Source organism: Schistocerca americana, chromosome 4 (genome assembly GCF_021461395.2).
Source record: "Schistocerca americana isolate TAMUIC-IGC-003095 chromosome 4, iqSchAmer2.1, whole genome shotgun sequence".
NCBI classification, from domain to species: domain Eukaryota; kingdom Metazoa; phylum Arthropoda; class Insecta; order Orthoptera; family Acrididae; genus Schistocerca; species Schistocerca americana.
This window is the reverse complement of record NC_060122.1, coordinates 664,587,303-664,610,368: the sequence shown is the minus strand read 5'-3', so window position 1 is coordinate 664,610,368 and position 23,066 is coordinate 664,587,303. Positions and strand designations below refer to the sequence as shown.

The 23,066-nt window shown below is 39.6% G+C and overlaps 1 non-coding gene across 1 annotated transcript; it reads right to left on the bottom strand.

The window, feature by feature from the left end:
- Positions 1–22,397: 22,397 nt before the first annotated feature.
- Positions 22,398–22,481, bottom strand: Trnas-gga. The gene is given in 2 exon segments: positions 22,398–22,432; positions 22,442–22,481. It is a non-coding gene; the product is annotated as a tRNA-Ser (tRNA).
- Positions 22,482–23,066: the final 585 nt, after the last annotated feature.

The window sequence follows — 23,066 nt, the reverse complement described above, 5'->3', positions numbered from 1 at the left end:
TCTTCCGTTGAGACTTAAAGTCAAACATTTCTACAAGTATTTAGATTTCTATATAAAACTCAAAACGATTAAACTTGAAAACACATACAACACAGTTTATATGACTCAGAGAGGCAGTAGATGAAGGTCGCGTTCCAAAAAGAAAGTAAAAGTTGTATTAGTCCTGTTTCTGAGGCTGCCACGACTACATCGCACAAATTAGTATTTATCAACCAGCCCTATATTGACTCCTACACGATATCATATAACGAGGATCAGGATTTACCGTTCCGTGGACAATTACATCATTTGGATGGAGTACAACTTCGGACTGCTTAGGATGGACGTACTTAGATTTAGTTACATTTTCAGACAGAGCATTGGGGATTTAAGCTTCCGTCTTCAGATAGAATGGTGCGGCATTGGTTCCTCTCGACAGAAAATGCATTCTTAAGATAAAAAATGCTTCCACCAGTAGTGTGATACTTTACTGGGGGTTTCAAAGGCGATACAGTGGAACTATTCCTCAAAAAAGCAATTCTGTTACGAAAAATGTTAGAAGTCGCTTACGTAAACGTCAGCTGTATTTCCTTCAGCACAGAAAATTTCCGTGGAAAGTGGCTTAAACCTCCGAGTGGTATGCCATTCAAACGACTTCAAGACCAACACAAAAAAATCTCCGTTTTCAGTAAAGCTTTACCCTGTAATTTCTTATTAGATCTATACAAGGGTTATATCATTGGGCTTTCTTCATTCTGATATGATCCTCTGGTCCATAAATTTATCAGTCAAATAGATGTTTGTATTTTGAATATTAATGATGAACATAAATCGCAGTGTTCGTTATTTGACTCTAATCTGGGCAATGTTCGCGTAGGCTAACAAACATTACAAATATCCCCAAGTACTGCAAAGTTTATCTACCCCAAAAACGATTACAAACGTATTTAACAAGTCAAAAGTTATTCTAGGTGAAAGCGTCAGCGCCTCTCACAACGCACGTATAAAAGATAATAATAATAATAATAATAATAATAATAATAAGAGATAATCTGCAGGAAAGAGAAAGAGAATCGATTCTGCTGTGAAAAGGAATCTGGTAACACAAAGCCTTCTGAAAGTGACACTGAGGTGTCAGAAAGAGCCCTTTTAAACAATCTGAAGACCAACTTCACAAACTCAAGCAGCATAAAAAAGAAAATCATGGTTTTAACATGCCTGCCTAAATCATAGAGTGTAAGGAAGATAATGCAGGAGTTCAATGCCCCATAATACATGGTACGGCTAGCAAAGCAGCTATTACAGAACGGAGGTATTTTGGAAAACCCTCATCAAAAACCAGGGAAAAGTCTGCCAGTAGAAACTGTCCACACCATTTGATCATTTTATGAAAGTGTCGACATAAGCAGCGCCATGCCGGGAGTAATGGATTGTGTTTCAATGAAGGACAGCGGCGGAGAGAAAATTAAAGTTCCAAAGAGACTTTTTCTTTGTAATTTAAAGGAGGCATACAGAGTTTTTAGAGAAAATTTTCCTAATATGCCTGTCAGTTTTTTCCAAATTTGCAGAGTTGAGGCCTAAAAGCTGTATTCCAGCAGGGCACTGTGGTACAAACAGTCCGTGTATATGTCTTTCTCCAAAATTTCAAATTTACGATTGAAAATGCAAGGTTGAACTCAGTAACAAGTGGAGAAATACAAACATATAAAGAGTGTCTTAAAAAGGTTCTGTGTCACCCACCATTAATAGATTGCAGTTGGGAGACTGTAATCTATGCCCTGGGAATAAGGAAATCAAGACTATACTTCAGAAGGCGTTCGAAGAAAAGCTGATAGACTATGTCATCTTCCGACAGTGGATTTCTGCAGACAGGTGTAAACTGGAAACATTACAAATATCAACTACAGAGTTCATCAATTTATTTTGCAATAAGCTGTCTATGTTGGTCCGTCATGACTTAATTGCAGAAAAACAAAGTTCAGTCATAAAACACATTAGGAAAACGATTACAAAGTCCACCATTCGCTGTGTACTGTGATTTTTCATAAAACTACTCATTTTTGACGCAGAATGAGGTCCAGATCTGTCTCTGGACAAGTCAGCAAGCCACTGTTCACCCATTTGTTGTATAATACAAAGGAGAAACAGAAACAGAGCATCTCAGTTATGTTATTATTTCAGACTGTCTGGAACATAAAACTGTGGCTGTCTACTGCTTCCAGAAAAAGCTCATTGAATTCTTGAAAAAGCACCTTGAACCTAAAAAAATTTACTACTTTTCTGATGGCGCTACTGCTCAGCACAATAACAAGAAAACCTTTTTAAATGTATGTTTTCATCAAGCTGAGTTTGGCATAGAAAATGAATGGCATTTTTCAGGAACAGCATATGGAAAAGGGCCTTGCGATGGAGCCGGCGGCACGAGTAAGTTTGCTACATCGATATGACAATCAAATTCTTACACCTCGGCAACTTTTCAACAGGGCGTGGAAAAGATCTCTGGAGTACATTTTGCATTTGCAATTCTAGACGAATGCATAGAGACAGCCACATTTCTAAACAGTCGCTTCAGCAAAGCGTTAACAATTCCAGGGACTCGTTTGTTTCATGCATTCACTCCTGTAGTTTCAGATACGACAAATGCTCGAAGTTCATTACAGCAGTTGCCACCAAACCCCAAGAAACACCGTCACTGACAGGTATAAATGGATACGTAACTACAGTGTATAACGACAAGTTGTGATAGACACAGCTGTTCGTAAATGTCATGTTGTAAGTAAAATTTTTAAAATGAATTTGGTGATTTAATGCAGAACCTCTACGAAAGTCATTTTTCACACAACACACGAACTTGAAAATTTTGCAACATGTGATCCATGATGATCTCAAAATTAAACTTTCAGAGGTTTTTTGTGATTTTTCGAAATTTTAAAAATATGGCTTTTTTAGAAAATTAAAATCTGAAATTTATTTAATTTTTTAAATTAATTTTTAAACCCCATTATGTTGCATGCCAAATGAAAACCCATCTAAATAGCATTAAAATGACACGTTTTGCTAGTCTGTATCTCATCTGGTTCCGGAGAAAATGGCAATTTACCACTCCAGGATGTAGCAGTTTTTAACGAAAATTTTAAAATTGAAGACTTAACAAATTTTTAATTTCCTTCATAGCTATATATGGAAACAAGGTACACCTAGTTTCATCAAAATCTGAGAACGTCAAATTTAATCAGTGTGTTGATTTGACACGCAAAGACCCTAATTTATGTTATAATTTTCTGTTATTCTGAAGGATACACTTTAGCACTGACACAATGAAAACTCTCATTCTTAATCAACCTACGACATTCATTGATTTTCATGATGTTCGATAGATCCCGTCAAGGGATCACAAATATGAGATAGCCAAATCACAGAACCTTCAACTATGCACTGGATCAAAGAAAAAAATACGCTATACTACTTAATGCTAGATAAGATTATGCCAGCTAAACTGCTTAAAGTAAATTATCAAGAAAGCTGCTGCTACTATGAAAAAAGCTACTATGAGGCACAGACATGTACGCAGACCACGCAGGATAAGTAAGTCTCTAACACAGAACACCAAAATATCAAAAGTGCAAGGACTGTGTTACGATACGGAAGCAAAGACCAACAGTTGCGCTCCGAGCTGCCTGGCAGTGAACTTCGAATTCGGGAAAATATGGCCCGATAACTGCATTCTGTACTAGGTGATAAAGTATTTTTGGCTGGCTCTGAGCACTATGGGACTCAACTGCTGAGGTCATTAGTCACCTAGAACTTAGAACTAGTTAAACTTAACTAACCTAAGGACATCACAAACATCCATGCCCGAGGCAGGATTCGAACCTGCGACCGTAGCGGTCTTGCGGTTCCAGACTGCAGCGCCTTTAACCGCACGGCCACTTCGGCCGGCAAGTATTTTTCATTTACACTTTACGGGTGGATCTTGTAGTTTTGTGGTAAAGTGTATTTATGTGTAGAACCTAATACTGCAATTTCGACCATGTGGCTGTTATCAAGTCTAGATTACGTTCCTGATTACGACGTTCTTTTGTGTATTGGACTCTTTGAATTGCGTTGTACACCTAATGTTGGTATTATAATACATGTGTTCCGTCTTTTTGCAAACACACTGCTTTTTCTTTTTACTCAAACATATTTCAGCACTTCTGTGCCATCATAAATGGTTTTTTTGTTTACTGAAAAAACTGTAAGAAGTCAAAATATTTTAGGTTATAATTGATTTAATAAAGTGAAGCCTAAAGAAGGCTTTTGTTCGTTTTGCTTCTTACCGTGACTTTACATTATGTGGTTTTGCAGGACCAACTCTATAGCGTCCTGCAATGACAGCTTGCCATCTGAAAACCAAACGATTAAATGTAAATTTCATCGGCCATTTAACACAGCCCTTGATTTTAAAAAAGTGATTTTTTGCGTGTCAAAATGTTTTGCATATATGTTTGATACTAATCACGTTTTGTTGTGGTTATGAATGAAAAGGAATACATAGATAAAACATTAGTGTTTCTGAAGGACAACAATATCATCAAACTGATCAGTGACCCAACAGCAAAATGTCAGAGAAACATCCAAAAACACTAAAAAACATCAAAAATACATTCTGGAAAGGCCAGACAAATATCCGAAGGCACCCACTCTAAAAGCCCTACCAAAGGTGAACAAAGATCATACTCCATTAAGGTCGGTTATCGACTTCAGAAATCCTCCATCATGCCACCTAGCCCAACATACACACACGTTGGTAAAGGACATATACACTTTTGAAAACAACAAAACCTAGAGAACTCAATGCAACTGGTAGAGAGAATGGAGAACATAGACATACCAGACACAGCAAGGCTCGTATAATCTGATGTCACATCAATGCACACTTTTGTTCCAATTAATGAAACAATCATCATACAAAGAATAAAACAACAAGGAAACACACCAGTCTCACACATTAATGAAATAGCAACCATACTCAAGACCATAACAGCACAAAATTACTTTATGTTTAACAAATAATTTTATTCCCAACATGAAGGACTGCAGACGGGATCCCCAATTAGTATCCTCCTAGCCAACATATTCATGAACAACTTGGAGAACAGGATCTTCACATATTTAATAAGACCAAAAAAATACGAAGTCATACACTATTATGTCGATGACATAATATGCCTAGCTGATGAACCACACTCACATATATAAAACAGCTACACAAGGAAATGAACAACTTACACCCAAAAATTCACTTCACATTAGAAACAGAAACAGACAACACACAAAATTTCCTGGACCTCACCGTCCGAAAACGAACAACACCCATGATTTCACAATATTCATGAAACCGACAACCACAAGCATCACCATTCACGATCTGTTGAACCACCCGGTGGCACACAAGCAAGAAAGCTTCAGATTCTTGCTCAACAGATTGAACATAACACCCGTAAGCAAACTGAATTACACACAGGGGCTAAACACAATAAAAGAGATAGCAGAGGAAAATGGTTACAAACCACACATGATAGAGAAATCAAACCAACAAATTTGTAAACAGAGAAGGAACGAAAGCATAACATACACACAAAACCTTATACGATACAGAGCAACACAACATACAAACAATGACCACATGCAAGACACAACAGTACAACAACACACACAAAACAACATCGCACATACTCACCTATAATAACAAAATTCTCCACAGAATAGACAACATATTGAAGAAACGGGGACTTCAAATAGGGTACAGGACAGACAACACAACACAGAAAAAAATTCAGGACACAGGAGACACCCACAGATAAATTCAACAGGTCAGGAACATATGAGTTCATATGCAACACTTGTCAGTAAGTATACATAGGACAAACATGCAGAAACTTTAAAACAAGATATTCAGAACACCTCAAAGCCCTAAAAAGTAACAGCACCCATAGCACATTTGCTGACCACCTAACAGCCCATAACCACCACCCGACTACAATAGAAACAGATTTAAAAATACTGACATCCAGCCACAGCTTATACCACATACTGACAGTAGAAGAGAACTTGCACTTACAGAAGGCAAGAGCAGAAGGCAAACAAGTTATAAATGAAATCACTATACTCTGTAGAGACACATTATTTAACATAGTAAAGTAACTTTCAGAAAAGGCAACATAAACAGCCAAAGGAGCTCACACACACACACACACACACACTCACACACACACATGAAGAGAGAGAAAAGTACACAAAATTCAAATTTAGCGCCAAATTATCTAGGGAAAAAATGAACGCGGACGGGGTTAGGAAACACAACAGAGTGCTCATCGCATCTTGCGAAGTAAAAAGGCGTTTATAAAGAAATAAATTACGTTAATATGTGTATGCAGTGTCTTGGAATCCAAAAGAAGAAGAATCAGTGACAACCAAACGTGAGTAGTAACAAACATATAGGCCTACGCAAAACATTTTTACACGCAAAAAATCACGTTTTTAAAAATAAAAAGATGTGTTAATTCGCCGATGAAATTCACACTTACATCGTTTGGTTTTGCAGATGACAAGCTATCAGTGCAAGACCCTATAGAGTTGGTCCTGCAAAGCCACATAAAGTAAAATCATGGTAAAAAGCTAAAAGAACAAAAACTTGCTTTAGGCCTTACTCTGTTAAATCAATTATAAACTAAAATATTTTCACTTTTTACATTTCTTCAGTAAACAAAAAACCCAGTTATGAGGGCACAGAGATGCTGAAACATGTTTGGGTAAAAAGAAAAAGGAGTGTGTATGCAAGAAGGCTGAACACATATCCTCTAATTTAACTGCAAATGCTTAAAGAAAGGACGACAGCTGCAGATTGAAAAGACGAGTAATGCTAGTAGTCTGCTTAATTTTTGCTCTCACACATATTACTGGGTGGAGTAAGTTTCCATATCTGTTTTTATTTCATATGAAATAGTAGCTGGTTTCGTACCATGGTGTTCTGTGGAGCATGTCTGTTTGTTACTGCTTACCAATCCGTATGTGAACTGCTCTATTTAAATGTATTGGAAGTATACTGCTCGTATTCTACATTGTTTTTGTTCTCATCCGTTTTTCTTACTCTCGCACTTAGTGGAGTCCACCGAAATTTTCCTTTACTTCTGCTAAAATATACTGTTTGTAGCACCCGTTAATAACGTGTGAAAACATTTGCATAACTAGTATCGCATTTTTAACATTGGCAAGGAACTATATCGAGTCAGCAAGACTGCCAAGCATACTCATCTACATCTACATCCAAACTTTGCAAGCCACTGTGAATCCCATGATATTCAGTGACAAGAAGTAACACCATTCAAAGCAGAACTACATACTAACTCTGTGACAAGATGTAATGAAACTGAATGCTGATACTGTCAAAACATGCTAACATGGAGTTCAGCATTAAGAAAAGTACGGAAAATGGTTGCAAACAAAAATGAATTAGAATAAAAGCAATATACTTAACAAGCATTTAAATCGAGCAGTTCACGCACAGATTCTTAGGCGGTAAAAAATACGCAAAAGTCCACAAAACACCATGCTTCTGTTTTGCGTTTAACAAACTCAAAATGGAATCATTTACCAAAGCCCTATTACGGATGCGAGCAGAACTTAATCACAATACTAGCAACGTATTTACAGTGCAATTCAAAGAGTACAGCACACACGAGCAGTCGTAATCGGAAGCACAATGTTGTGAAACCAGAGTCTGCTTACTACGAAACGAAAACAAACAGGGAACACAAAAAAATCAAGCAATAAGAAAGCAAGATAATTGTATATGAGTTTCAGCTCCGTGGTCACCACAACGATCTTCCACCATATTTCCTCGCTCACACACCAGATACGTACCGTTTCACGGAGTTAGTACAAAATAAAATGGTTAATTTGCAATAAATCTGCCGCAAAATGGTAAGTATTGACAGTTCGGAGCTGAAAACGCAAGCTGCTGTACATGAAAGGTCTTAGAAAAAACTATCAGTTTCTTTAACATGGTGGGTTACATGCCAATGAAGCCATCTTAGTAGTGACTGACGATGTGATGTAACCTTAGAAATACTCAGTCGCCATTGCCACATTTTATTTACTCTTTATACAGAGTACAAATAGAAGTTTAAGATTTTCCTCGCTCTCCTCTGTAGGCAAACTGATTTACTATTACCACGGCATATCATCGAAGTAACGCAGTATTAAATGACGCCACATTCAAAATCCTGAGATGGCTGCGAAGACCCGCAACCTTTGGACTCATATACATTACACGGAAGGCAAAATACTTCGCTATACTGCTAATACACAAGAGCTATCAAATTTGTGTGATAATGAAATTAACTGACAGTGACAGTGACTGGTTCACCATCTATTAATTAAGTGGACTATTCTTACTTCCAACTGCGCGAGAAATGAAAGTATCTCGTTTGACTCTGTAAATTTACACATGGCGCACTTCAGCATGTTGACATAACGAATGCGCATACCACTTAAATTTGATTTTGTTACTTTCGAGAAAATATTAATTAATTAATTAATTCCTATGCATTACGCAATTTACCCTGCACGTTATTCCCTACGTTTTTATTCGCTGAAAGAGAAAAATTACATCACTGTCAGGTCCGCGATTTAACTTTAATACGCTTACCTCTCTTGACGATGGTCAAAGATGGATCGTTGCAGTTCCCTGTTTTATTCTTTGATAGTATGTAGCGGCATATATCTTCAATTTAACAGCGAAGCAGTTCCACTCATTAACTAATTGTTGTAACAGGTAATTTTAATTTCAGCCAGAAGACATTTTTCTTGCCGAAGTATGTCCCTGTAAGTTTGAAACAGTTGGCGTAAGATTGTTGGTAACTGGAGGTGACATACGTGTAAAAATCACAGAAATTAAAACTGACAAAACTTTCATAGTCCCCATTGTTATCTTTCGAGTAACGCTACGAAATTTATTGCACTATAAATCCACACATAAAATCTAGGTCCTCCTTACAAACAGTTCTGTCTTATAAGCAATGCCACTTTTACCTCAGAAACATTTTCTGCCTTCACACCAGAGATTGAATTGTGCACAGCCTCCGTTATCCATGTACTTTTTCGTTGATTTCACACCGTATTTTATTACCCTTTTAATATCTCTAAGCAGCACGAGACTTTTCACGTAGGTACTGATTCACTTCCCCTGAGATTTCCTTCACCAACGTACACTTTTTTCGTAACTTCCAGATATTTTTCAAAGTTCGTGAACAGAACTCTATGTTCCCACTGCCAGCGCCGCAGCCGCAAAACAGAACACTACTTTTAATCTAACCTTCATTTATTTTACTCAGACAGATTAATTAGTGGCAAATTCTCCTTGGACAACGCTATTAGTTGAAATACATTATTTTGATACAGCATGTACGAAGTTCAGCTCACAAACGCAGTTTGATATCTACAGCATTTTTTTTGTTTCAACAAACTATTTTTTCTTTTTACAACGTAATAGTGAAAATCACAATTGTTTGTATTATACACTGAATTATATCACAGGCTACACATGAAACTACACACGTAAACAAATCACAACTTACACTGTACATCATGCTTTATTCATAATAAACATAACACTCTTTCCGATAAACTGGCCACGGATTCTTGTTAGAGCTTGTCTTGCGCAACGATGATTCATTCTCAAGTGTGTATGACACTGCACATCCACAATAATTTATAGATGACGTAGTTTCGCGAAGAATATAATAAAGTCTGGTGCAATAATTACGAGAAAGGTATACTATGTCTTGAAAACCCTAACTTACCACAAACTGCATACTGTAATTTCATGAGGAGACGAGTAGGGGTAAGAAATTTAATAGACGTTTTCGAGATCATGCTTACAATTCGTCATGAAGCTATCTGCAATTTCAGTTGTATGAAGATAATTTAAAACCTTGTCATATTAACAGAATCTTCTGTCGGTTCTTGGTAGAACAACATTTGATAAATGAAAAGCACCAGTTTGCTGGACATGAACGCAGCTAGAGGTTGCAGAATTCAGACTGCATTTGCTGAGCATGTACAGAGTGAGGGTCACAACTACCAGCCAGTGTCCCATGTACTTCACTTAGTAAACAAAGGCCATAAACTCAACCTGCTGGAAGTCCTGGAAATTAACAAACATCTTTCTCACAGTCCAGATCTCATTCTAAATGACCAGACACAGCTCAACACTTCCCCTCACCTAAACTTCATATAATCATCTTTGTTGTTCATTACTTCCCAAACTCTCTCTTCCAACATATTGCCATTTTCCTTTATTCATTAAGTTGTTTTGTTTTGTTGAAATTGTCTTTGTATTCCACATAGACTGTAGTTTCAATAGTTAAGGCTTTCTTTTAACTGGTACTTGTATTACTGTCCATGTTTTACACCCCTTGTAGTTGTCTCATCAAATACTGTTCGTATTTTACTTTGCTCATTTATTTAATGAAAACTGTTACACAGCCACTGCTTTGATTATATTGTTAATGTTAAAATGCAGTACCACCGCACTCTCAGACTGTAGGCTCCCTCAAAGACTTCCATTTTCCTGCATTTAATTATTTCTGTTTATCTTATTGATATTGCTTAAGTTCCTTATGTATTCTGTAGTTACATTGATAACTGTCTCTTCTTTTAACTGGTTGTGTATCACTCTCCATGTTTCATACCTCCTGATGCAGCCTTGTCTAGTACTAATTTTATTTTATTTTATTACTTTTGTTTATTAATAGAAACTGTTACATAGGCATGCTATTCCTATTTTGTACTAAAGGTTTTCCTGTCTACTCCGTTGTTATTTATGTACTGTTCAGTTTTTACTTTTTCATTGCAAAGATGTTACTTACTGTATGTTTCTACTTCAGTCTAGATGTGTTACTTCTCTTCCAATGTTGTTTGCTAACATTTAACTCCTTTGGTGATAATACTCAGTAAATGTCTGAAGATGGCCTTGTAAGCCGAAAACCGATTAACAATGAAAGTAATATTGCAGAACAAAAGTGCTTTTCATTTATTAAAACCTTGTCTTTGATCTTTTTTCGGCAATCATTTTGAGAATTTATATATATGATGGTTAAGAATATTCTAGATTTTGCTCTCCATTAGGTCAGGCCTTAAAAATGCTCAAGTCTCACGCTGTTCGCAACATTACAATATGATTACATTGATCGGTCAATTTACTTTGTCGACAGTCAGCATAAACGCATACATATTACGCTTTCAATATGGAAGCAGAAAGCCGACCAGTATTAACCAAATGGTTCCAATGGCTCTGAGCACTATGGGACTTCAACATCTTAGGTCATTAGTCCCCTAGAACTTAGAACTATTTAAACCTAACTAACCTAAGGACATCACACACATCCATGCCCGAAGCAGGATTCGAACCTGCGACCGTAGTGGTCGCGTGGTTCCTGACTGAAGCGCCTAGAACCACTCGGTCTCTCCGGCCGGCCCCAGTATTAACCAGCCATGGCTTGTTGACATACGGCGGTATTGTTTTCTGTTCCATGAAACTAAAATGATCGACACGACTCGCAGAAAATTACAAGTTGCACCTTCATAGTAATTTTTCTGAGTCGTCAGTCTTCTGACGGGCCTGATGCAGCCAGCCACGAATTCCTCTCCTATCGCCAACCTCTTCATCTCAAGAGTTAATCTTTCACACCACATCATCAATTACTTGTTGGATATATTCTAATCCCTGTCATTCCTTACAGTTTTTACCCTCCGTAGCTCCCTCTAGTACCATGGAAGTTGTCCCCCTGATGTATTAAGAAGTCTCTTATTATACTGTCCCTCAGTGTTTCTCATATGTACACTCTTTGACATAAAACTCGACCGGCGGCCGACCGCTGCAGAGGCTAAGTCCGCGCCGATCGCAACATGGGACAAATAAACTGACCACCTCGCTAATTCTGTAAGTCCTGCTATCTGCACAATCTGGCAACACTGTAGAGTGCGGCACTTCCTGGAGGAAGTATTGTCCGATGTTAGAGAAAACGTAGTCGGTTTATGCCCGTGGTCTAGTGGTAGCATGAGTTCCTTCTGTCTATGATGTCTGTGGATCGAGGCCAGATGGGGTAAAACATTTTTATAGCCTCTTCGGTCTGAATGGTGAAGACGTGAATTTAATGGTAGCGCAGATTCAATCTATTTTACTTTCTGACATACCGATAACAAAATTTTATCCAGTAAGCATTTTGCAGCAGATTTCTCGAAGACTGTCCTCCTCTGGACGCCGTATGCGGTAAAGCTCCGGGATACACTTTCTGGCTACCGGCAGCGGCCGTGGCGACAGCAGCGACGATGCACTCCTCCGTTCTTTATCGAAAGCGCCTGCTATCGCTCATCGCTTTTGATAATTTAAAACGCTTTATTATTTTTAAATGTTGCTCCACAGAAAATTTCTACGATTTCCATTCAGACTCGAAAGCAACGGAGATCACTCTGTTACATTAATCGGCAAGAGCTGAGTATGGCCCGAAATTAATTTTATAGACTGGGACGAAATTAAACCAACACACTACATTCGATGAATTTATAAATGCTTCATACCTCGCTTCTTTTTCTTCCACAGTCAATTATTTGTGCAACTTTTGGCCAATATTCGCATGTTTTCGTCAAGGCAGAGTGAGCTTCTGTGGTGTAAAGTGTATTACCGTTTCTGTATCATCCTTGTGGTAAGTCTATGCGATAAACTGTGTCAATACCTTGCAATGCATGCTCTGTAGCAGTGCAGGAACACTGCATATTTCGAGTTCCATGTATGGGTTGATGAAGTATTTAACGTTGATCAGAAGTCATAGTTAATGTCATCAGATTTAAACCAGAAAGAGTTATTGTTTTTGAGGTTTCAGAGAACGGAAAGGAATTGCTAACGCCAGTGACAGAACTCTACAGTTAAATGCTATTGCAAAAATTTAGAAGAGAGAAAGTATATTAATCAACATGTTCACTTCATAAACAACCTCCTGACGTGTTAGACCTATATGACGAACAAAGGTAAAATTCGTATCGTTGACAGTCGGTTTGAGTCTTTTCCGAAACTAGTTTACAGTGAAGCACCTTGGCATTTGCAAAGTAGACATCCGTGAAATTAACATAATTTACTAAGTCGAAATTGCACGAAGATTTGTGTGTAAAGGCATTCCTCAGATTTCGTGTAAGGAATTTTTACTAGCAGTTTGCAACTCCATTAATTAAAATGGAATGTAAAAAGTTTGTGTTCAGCGGCTTTCTGCCAGATTGGGACTACCATCTAATATAGAACTATCATCGCAACGCATAACGAAACCACTGAGCTAACGACACACTGGCCATAACAGACGGACTATAGACATTGCGATATTGTCTGAGCCTCAAAGCGCAACATTAAACACACAAACAGGTGTTACATATGTGAAGAACGCCGTTCGTGGAGTCCAGAAATTAAATACACTTTATAAGTGTCTCGTCTTACAGTGGGTCATATCGTATGAGTCTTCGATGTGAAATACGAACGCCATGTGAATTTAGCGAGGTAATACCGGGCTACACCCGGAAGTAAATGCACTATCACAGTGTTGACAAATATTTGCTACGACGCTGCCTATTCTCAGCTCTCTTACGAGGCAGCTCTTCAGCGAAAAGCTTGTCGTGATTGTCCGATACGGTTCTTCACAGGGGAGACGCGCGAGCACGTTCGGTTTTTATGCGGCGTTCTCTCCTAATAGTTTCTGATGTCGCCTTTGGGTCTATGTATACATTTGAGGCATTCAGTTATCATTAATCCAGAATGATACAAGTTTCAGCTTCCGGCGTGGGAGAAGGCTGTTGACAACTGACAATATATCATTTCAGCGTAGGAAATCCAAACGGATGATTCAGTGTTTCTCATTCAGCTTAAAGCATGTAAAATAATTTTCCGTAACGTTCATAATCATTTCAAACTACAGACGAAGTAAAAATACATCTTAAGCTTATTTGAATGGAATATAATGAAATATATCGAACGCTTTACACCTCGATGTCCAATGTGTCCACGTGTAATCTTTTGCAGCATACACATAGAATGTCACGATTACCGCGAGAATGAAGAAATATGTTGGTAAGGATGGAAGCAAAAAGAGACACAGTCAACAAATATTCGATTTCTCAGGTTATTCATTTCATTTGAGATTTAAAAAGAGGTAAAGCGGAATATTACTTTCGTTAACACGAAAGATATGTCGCACATATGGATAATGAGGAAGTCTGCGTCTTCATACGTTTCCTCCTTGAAATCTGTATGCTCTCTTATATACTAAGTAGACTGATCATTGTTTCCATAACGTTATCCTCTTGTTTGGCCCCTAAACGATCAGTAGATTCCAAACGCATGTCTCTGCAAGAAAGTAGTTGTTTGAACCCTTCCTGTGTGTTTTTTTGCTTGGAAATCATGAAGCAGACCACTCTGCCTGCCCCCTCCCTCCCCCCCCTCGAGGGTCAGGCCTCAAAACTAAACCGTTTTTTTTTCATCCAATGGCATAATTTATTCAGACTGCATAAGCACAAAACTATCAAACAGAGTCTTCCATTTACAGTTACAACACTTCAACCAGCAGCTGACCCAAGTGTGATCCACGGTCATGGTCTGAAATTAAGAGCTCTCTGCTACTGTGGCAATGTCCGTACTATATTTTCGATCCCACGGCACCAGTTTTTCTGGTAACACTGTGTTAAATGAACAGGAGTCGTTGCAGAGTTGTGCCAGCGTATCTGTCCTCCCATTGTTAACTTTATGTATCTCACTTCTCCTGTAGTGTTGATCACGAGGTGCCGAAGTAAAGGAGTGTATCCTGCATGACGTAACATTCAGTATTCGCATCTTTCATAGCCACTCTTCATGTGCATCGATACCAAATAGGGATGTGAAAACTTTTGCGAGTGAGAGACTGACAGTAACAATCGTAATAAGAACCAGCAAATAATGAGTGAAGTTTTGTTGCAAAGCAGAACGAGAATGGCTGTGAAAATAAAAATCTATAAAAATAGGTTGATCGCTAAGTTGGCACAATGCAAATTTCTTCTTAGCATTTTATTACTGAATTTAGTCCTGGATGTTTGCGAAGAAAAAGGAAAATTCGGTACTTCTCGCTAGAGTAATATAATGTGAATCAGCAACTACGCTTTCCTTCGAACACGACTCAGGCAGGTCCCCAAGTAGCCACCAAGGCATTGCTGCATTCTGACCCTGACATTGCTCCGATGACGGTTAATGCAGATAGTTCCGATTATGTAATACAGGTTAGTTGCTAGGATCGTAATTTTAAATTTGCGATGTGAAGACAATCCAAATTACTCGTCAATATAAAAAGATAATATTATGGGAATTGAGCATGTTCCCTTTTCCACTTCCTCTTTTCCACCCGTTATAGGCCCTTTGCTGGTATTCTTTCCACCAGCGTCTAGCTGTTCTTGCCGGTACTCCATACGTGACACGGCCACTCGCAGCATGTGACGTGAAGAGCAGTGTGCCCAGTCACGTGGTGTTTGTGTTGCCGAAACAGGAACACTACGGCAGCCACTGTGATGTAGAAATAGCAGTCGGTCTTGACCAACATCACATCACTCGACTACCCGCAAACTGACTCCCATTCTCAAATCCAACGAAACTAGTGAAATCTATGTTACCCAACTTTATATCATCACAAATCACCCTTCCCATGCGTTACCAGACTCGAAAGCATTCATGAAATGAGTTTTTCGAAAAGCATAAATCACTTCTGCATCTTTGTGACGTAAAACATGGGCATTGTACTACCCACAGTGTTGTATTCCAGGTCTTGTTGCCCGCAGGCCCTTCTTCAGAAGTGGTCTCTTGTATTTTCGAATCGATGCTCAAATGATTTGATCTTCTACATCAAGTCAGAGCTTTATGGTTGTCTAACTTACGGTGTGACTAACACAGGATATAACGCTTTAAGAAATCTCTAAGGTAGCAATCAATGAGAAAAGTTGGAAAACATTTCAGTGCGTCATCAAGGAATGGACTGAAATTAAAATTAGTGATGGCCGCAAGCGAAATGCTACCTAATGTGACCAGGCATTCTATCAATTACACGTTGGAAATAGTTCCCATATGAGTACACTGATGCTTTTGTGTCAAGATCACATTTTGGTCTATCAGGAACTAAATGCGACGTAAACTGGTATAACTTCACGGCACTACATCAAACCCACCCCACCCTCGTTATGGTCAACTTGCTCCTCTTAATATTATTTTCTTTCATTCGGTCTGGAGTGTGCTGCAAATTTAAAGGATCGTTCAGCTGTTCTGAGCGCTTTTATAAGCACAGTTTCCTGATTGCATCGCGGTAAACATTACATGTAGATGTTATTTCTCTATTCTTGGTTTACAGCTTTTAATAAAAGGGTAATGAGCAGTAGTAAAATTAAGTAAGGCTAATCGGAGGAAATGAGACGATGGTAGTCGTAGGCGTGGTTTCCCGTGTGGACAGCAAAATAACTTCTGCAGCAGAAGTAAGAAGGATATGAAATGTTGTCTGGAAATGGAAACAATAACTTTATTGAAAAAGAAAACCTGCTACATCCGAAAATTAATTCAAATATCAAGGTGTATACTCCGAATGTATTTCTCTCATTTTCTGCTGTTATTTGATGATGTAGGTAAGAGTCGGTAAGCATGAACAGTGGTAATAAATGGGCTTTAACCATGATACGAGTCACAGACGTGGGAATACTACTCAGAGGGTTAACAATTAGATTTTCTGCTCTTTTTAGACATGTAGGCATACAGCCATATCTGTCATTCGGATTGCATTGTATCCCCATCCTTTCGTGAAGAATTTCTGCTAAGAAAACGGAATCTTCTTGCCACTAACATAGTCAAGGACTCACGACGTCGTACGCCTTATTTGGCAACTGTGTTGGTATGAGAATGATTTGCGGCTGTGGGACGGTGTTTTATCTGCTACATCCATTTAATATTTTCTTGTCATGTCGATCAAATATTGTGAATAATGACCACAGAAGGAGTGGTTTTGAGTTAGGAAACGTATTTCAGTTCAAAATGGTCGCTTCATGCAAGAGGTGGCCCTACTCTCATGTTTCACGTTGCGAGCTGTATACGTCAGCAACGATTATGGTAAGGGCAGTATTTACTACTGTGAGAACGAAGCACTGCTACAGTAAAGTGCTCAATTAACATAACTATAGCTTTTTTCCATTAGTTCCAGTTTTTCTGCAAAAGCTTTATCTTATCAATTCCTTCCGCTACTGCTCTTTTTTAAGTTCTAGTGCCTAAGCGACCAAACTGCTAGGGTCATCAGTCCCTAGACGTAGAAACTACTTACACTAACTAACTTATTCTATGGACAACACACACTTCCATGCCCGGGGAGGACTAGAAGCTCCGGCGGAAGCGGCCGCGAAATCTGTGACACGGCGCCCCAGCCAGCGTGGCCACCACGCGCGGCAACTGCTATTCAAAAGGTCACAACTGAGAGACTATTCCAAACCCTCCGATTCATGTGTGTTCTGGAAACCTCTCTGGACTTGCGACAGTAGTTTTCACACCGAATACCAATTTACATCAACAACAAAACAAGATAACCCCCGGAACAGACTAGAATTAACTGTCAGTGACACGAATTTGCTTTGTTTACACCGCGCGACCGCTACGGTCGCAGGTTTGAATCCTGCCTCGGGCATGGATGTGTGTGCTGTCCTTAGGTTAGCTAGGTTTAAGTAGTTCTAAGTTCTAGGGGACTGATTACCTTAGAAGTTGAGTCCCATAGTGCTCAGAGCCATTTTTTGTGTTGTTTACATCATCTCGGTGTCAAACGAGAAGGTAACAGTTACTGAAGCAATAAACGAGGTTATTATTCATGTACTAACTATGGCAGCTATGAACATAAAAACGTATGAAAATGCACATCAGCGCATTTTCCCATTGTTTCCTTTCTTCTTCAGTAATCTATTACATTCATTGTGAATCCGCCAAATGATTTCGATGTGTTGGACTATTATCCATAATAACACCTGATATTCTAGTCATGTATAACAAATTTCGCTGAAGCTGATCAGTAGAAGTACAGAATTCATTCGTAGAACTCAGCGGTGTAATGCGCTATGTGGTTGGCGTCTGGGAGCGCAGCACCACTAGGGCTGACAGAAACAGGTTGTAGATAGCAGTGAGGCAATTCTGATCTGTCCAAGGCTTTCATCATATTGCTACTGTTTTTGGTACTTGGAAGACCTTTCGAAAGTGTTGGGCACGCCTGTGGTCATTCACTCTCTTTCAGCATTGGTGGCGTAGAACAACGCTCAGTTCCCATAATTTTGTCTTTTTTCTTTGACGAGTAATCCGCATAGTCGTCACGTTAATGTGCCATCTACATCGCAAATATAATATTACGGTCCTACGAACTAACCTGCAATAAGTTTTGTATTACATAATCGGAACTATCTGCATTAACCGTCATCACAGCAATGTCAGGCTCAGAATGCAGCAATGCCTTGCTAGCTACTTGGGAACCTGCCTGAGTCGTCTTCTGAGGAAAGCGTAGTTGCTGATTCACATTATATTACTCTAGCGAGAAGTACCGAATTTTCCTTTTTCTTTGCAAACATCCAGAACTAAATTCAGTAATAAAATGCTAAGAAGATACTTGCATTGTGCCAACTCAAGGATCAACGTATTTTTATAGATTTTTATTTTCACAGCCATTCTAGTTCTGCATTGTAATAAACTTCAGATATTTGCATTGCGCCAACTCAACGATCAACCTATTTTAATAGATTTTAATTTTCACAGCCATTCTCGTTCTGGTTTGCAATAAACTTCACTCATTATTTGATTGTTCTTATTACGATTATTTCTGTAATTCTCTCACTCTCAAGATTTTTCACCTCCCTATTTGGTATCGATGCACATGAAGAGTGGCTATGAAAGATGGGAATATTGAATGTTACGTCATGCAGAATATACTCCTTTACTTCGGCACCTCGTGATCAACACTACAGGAGAAGTGAGATACAAGTTTACAATGGGAGGACAGATACGCTGGCACAACTCTGCAACGACTCCTGTTCATTTAACACAGTGTTACCAGAAAAACTGGTGCCGTGGGATAGAAAATATAGTACGGACATTGCCACAGTAGCAGAGAGCTCGTAATTTCAGACCATGACCGTGGATCACACTTGGGTCAGCTGCTGGTTAAAGTGTTGCAACTGTAAATGGAAGACTCTGTTTGATAGTTTTGTGCTGATGCAGTCTGAATAAATTATGCCACTGGATGAAAAAAACGGTTTAGTTTTGAGGCCTTACCCTCGAGGGGGGAGGGAGGGGCGTGGCAGAGTGGTCTGCTTCATGACTTCCAAGCAAAAAAACACACAGGAAGGGTTCAAACAACTACTTTCTTGCAGAAACATGCATTTGGAATCTACTGATCGTTTAGGGGCCAAACAAGAGGATAACGTTATGGAAACAATGATCAGTCTACTTAGTATATAAGAGAGCATACAGATTTCAGGGAGGAAACGTATGAAGACGCAGACGTCCTCGTTATCCATATGTGCGACATATCTTTCGTGTTAACGAAAGTAATATTCCGCTTTACCTCTTTTTAAATCTCAAATGAAATGAATATCCTGAGGAATCGAATATTTGTTGACTGTGTCTCTTTTTGCTTCCATCCTTACCAACATATTTCTTCATTCTCGTGGTAATCGTGACTTTCTATGTGTATGCTGCAAAAGATTGCACGTGGACACATTCGACATCGAGGTGCAGAGCTTTGATATCTTTCATTATATTCAATTCAAATAAGCTTAAGATGTATTTTTACTTCGTCTGTAGTATGAGATGATTATGAACGTTACGGAAAACTATTTTACATGCTTTAAGCTGAATGAGAAACACTGAATCATCCGTTTGGATTTCCTACGCTGAAATGATATATTGTCAGTTGTCAACAGCCTTCTCCCACGCCGGAAGCTGAAACTTGTATCATTCTGGATTAATGATAACTGAATGCCTCAAATGTATACATAGACCCCAAGGCGACATCAGAAACTATTAGGAGAGAACGCCGCATCACAACCGAACGTGCGCGGGCGTCTCCCCTGTGAAGAACCGTATCGGACAATCACGACAAGCTTTTCGCTGAAGAGCTGCCTCGTAAGGGAGCTGAGAACAAGCAGCGTCGTAGCAAATATTTGTCAACACTGTGATAGCGCATTTACTTCCGGGTGTAGCCCGGTATTACCTCGCTAAATTCATATGGCGTTCGTATTTCACATCGAAGACTCATACGATATAACCCACTGTAAGACGAGACAGAAAGTATATTTAATTTCTGGTCTCCAAGAACGGCGTTCTTCACGTAAGTAACACGTATTGCGTTTTGAGGCTCAGGCAATATCGCAATGACTATAGTCCGCCTGATATGGCCAGTGTGTCGTTAGGTCAGTGCTTCCCTTATGCGTTGCATTAATAGTGCTATATGAGATGGCGTTTCAATCTCGCAGAAAGCCGCAGAACACAACCTTTTTATATTCCATTTTAATTAATGGAGTTGCAAACTGCTAGTAAAAATTCCTTATACGAAATCTTAGGAGTGCCATTACACACAAATCTTCGTGCAATTTCGACTTAGTAAATTATGTTAATATGACGGATGTCTGCTTTGCAAATGCCAAGGTGCTTCACTGTGAACTAGTTTCGGAAACGATACGAATTTGAGCTTCGTTCGCCATATAGGTCTAACATGAGGAGATTGTTTATGAAGTGAACATGTTGATTAATATACTTTCTCCCCTTTATATTTTTGCAACAGCATTTAACTGTAGAGTTTTCCTGACACCAGTGTTAGCAATCCCTTTCCGTTCTCTGAAGCCTCAAAAACGACATCTTTTTCTGGTTTAAATGTGATGACCTTAACTATCACTTTCGTCCCAGTCTATAAAATTAATTTCGAGCCATACTCAGCTCTTTCCGATTAATGTAATAGAGTAATTTTCCGTTGCTTTTGAGCGTGAGTGGAAATCGTAGAAATTTTCTGTTTAGCAACACTTAAAAATAATAAAGAGTTTTAAATGATCAAAAGCGATGAGCGGTAGCAGGCGATTTCGATAAAGAACGGGGGAGTGCAGCGTCGCTGCTGTCGCCACGGCCGCTGCCGTTAGCCAGAAAGTGTATCCCGGAGCTTTACCGCCTAGGCATCCAGAGGAGGACAATCTTCGAGAAATCTGCAGCAAAATGGTTACTGGATAAAAATTTGTTATCGGTGTGTCAGAAAGTGAAATAGATTGAATCTGCGCTACCATTAATTCGTGTGTTCACCATTCAGACAGAAGAGACTATGAAAGTGTTTAATTCCAGCTGGTCTCGATCCACAGCCATCATAGACAGAAAGAACGCGTGCTACCGCTAGACCACGAGCGTAAACAGGCTCTGCGTTCTCTAACATCGGACAAGACTTCCTCCAGGAAGTGCCGCAGTGTACAGTGTTGCCAGATTGTGCAGATAGCCGGACTTAGAGAATTAGCGAGTTGGTCAGTTTTCTTGTCCCATGTCGCGATCGGCGCGGACTTACGTTAGCCTCTGAAGCGGCCGGCCGCTCGAGTTTTATGTCAAAGAGTGTACCTTTCTCCGTCGATTCTGTAGAGAACCTCCTCATTTCTTACCTTATCAGTCCACTTAATGCTCAAAGTTCTTTTGTAGCACCACATCTCTAACGCTTCGATTCTCTTCTCACAATACACCGTTTGTAATTACATTTCACTGGGTCTCGTTAGCACTGACTGTGTGAGGTGGCACAGAAGTTCAGACACGATACTCGCAGCTGAGACAACGGCGTTTCAAATCCCAGTCAAGCCCGCCAGATTTAGATTTTCCATGGTTCTGCTAAATTTCGTAAGGTTTCTTTAAAAAGAGAAAAAAAATCGAAGTTCCTTACTCATACATCCCTAACCAACTACTGTGCTAGGTATCTAACGACCTAGTTGTCGATGGGACGGCAGATTTTAGTCTTTCTTCCTTTAGTCTTTACCGTACGCTCTAATCTCGATTGTGTAGAAGACGTTCAGCGTGTTAAATATGTTTAAATTGTTGGAAGAATATGCAAATTTGCATATAATGAAACGTAAGTGGAAGCGTTTTCATGACGTACAGAGATTGGATAAAAATTTGGAAACACTGCTACAAATGCATGCCTGAACATAAATGCAGATGCTAGGCAAGCCTGCAGGTTGTTCAAAATGGTTCAAATGGCTCTGAGCACTATGGGACTAAACTTCTGAGGTCATCAGTCCCCTAGAACTTAGAACTACTTAAACTAACCTAAGGACATCACACACATCCATGCCCGAGGCAGGATTCGAACCTGCGACCGCAGCAGTCACGCGGTTCCAGACTGTAGCGCCTAGAACCGCTCGGCCACTCAGGCCGGCCTGCAGGTTGTGGTGTTGTTTTCGCCTACGAACGGCACTTGTGCAACATCCTCAACACGTTCGACTGTCTGTCGCTGTCAGAGCAGTGTTTTGTGTGTGCGTGCATTATTTCAGGGCTAAGTAAATTTGAGGGCAACGCCCTTGCCGCAGTGGATCCACCGGTTCCCGTGAGATCACCGAAGTTAATCGCTGTCGGGCGTGGTCGGCACTTGGATGGGTGACCATCCAGGCCGCCATGCGCTGTCGCCATTTTTCGGGGTGCACTCAGCCTCGTGATGCCAATTGAGGAGCTACTCGACCGAATAGTAGTGGCTTCGGTCAAGAATACCATCATTACGATCGGGAGAGCGGTGTGCTAATCCCATGCCCCTCCTATCCGCATCCTCCACTGAGGATGACACGGCGGTCGGCTGGTCCCGGTAGGCCACTCGTGTCCTGAAGAAGGCGTGCTTTAAGTGAATTTGAGCGTTGGCCAATTGTTGATGCTCGTATGGCGAATGCTACCGTAATCAAGGGAGCTGCAGTGTTTGGTGTTTCAAGAAGCAATATTTATATCACACACAGGGAAAGCGAAAAAACAC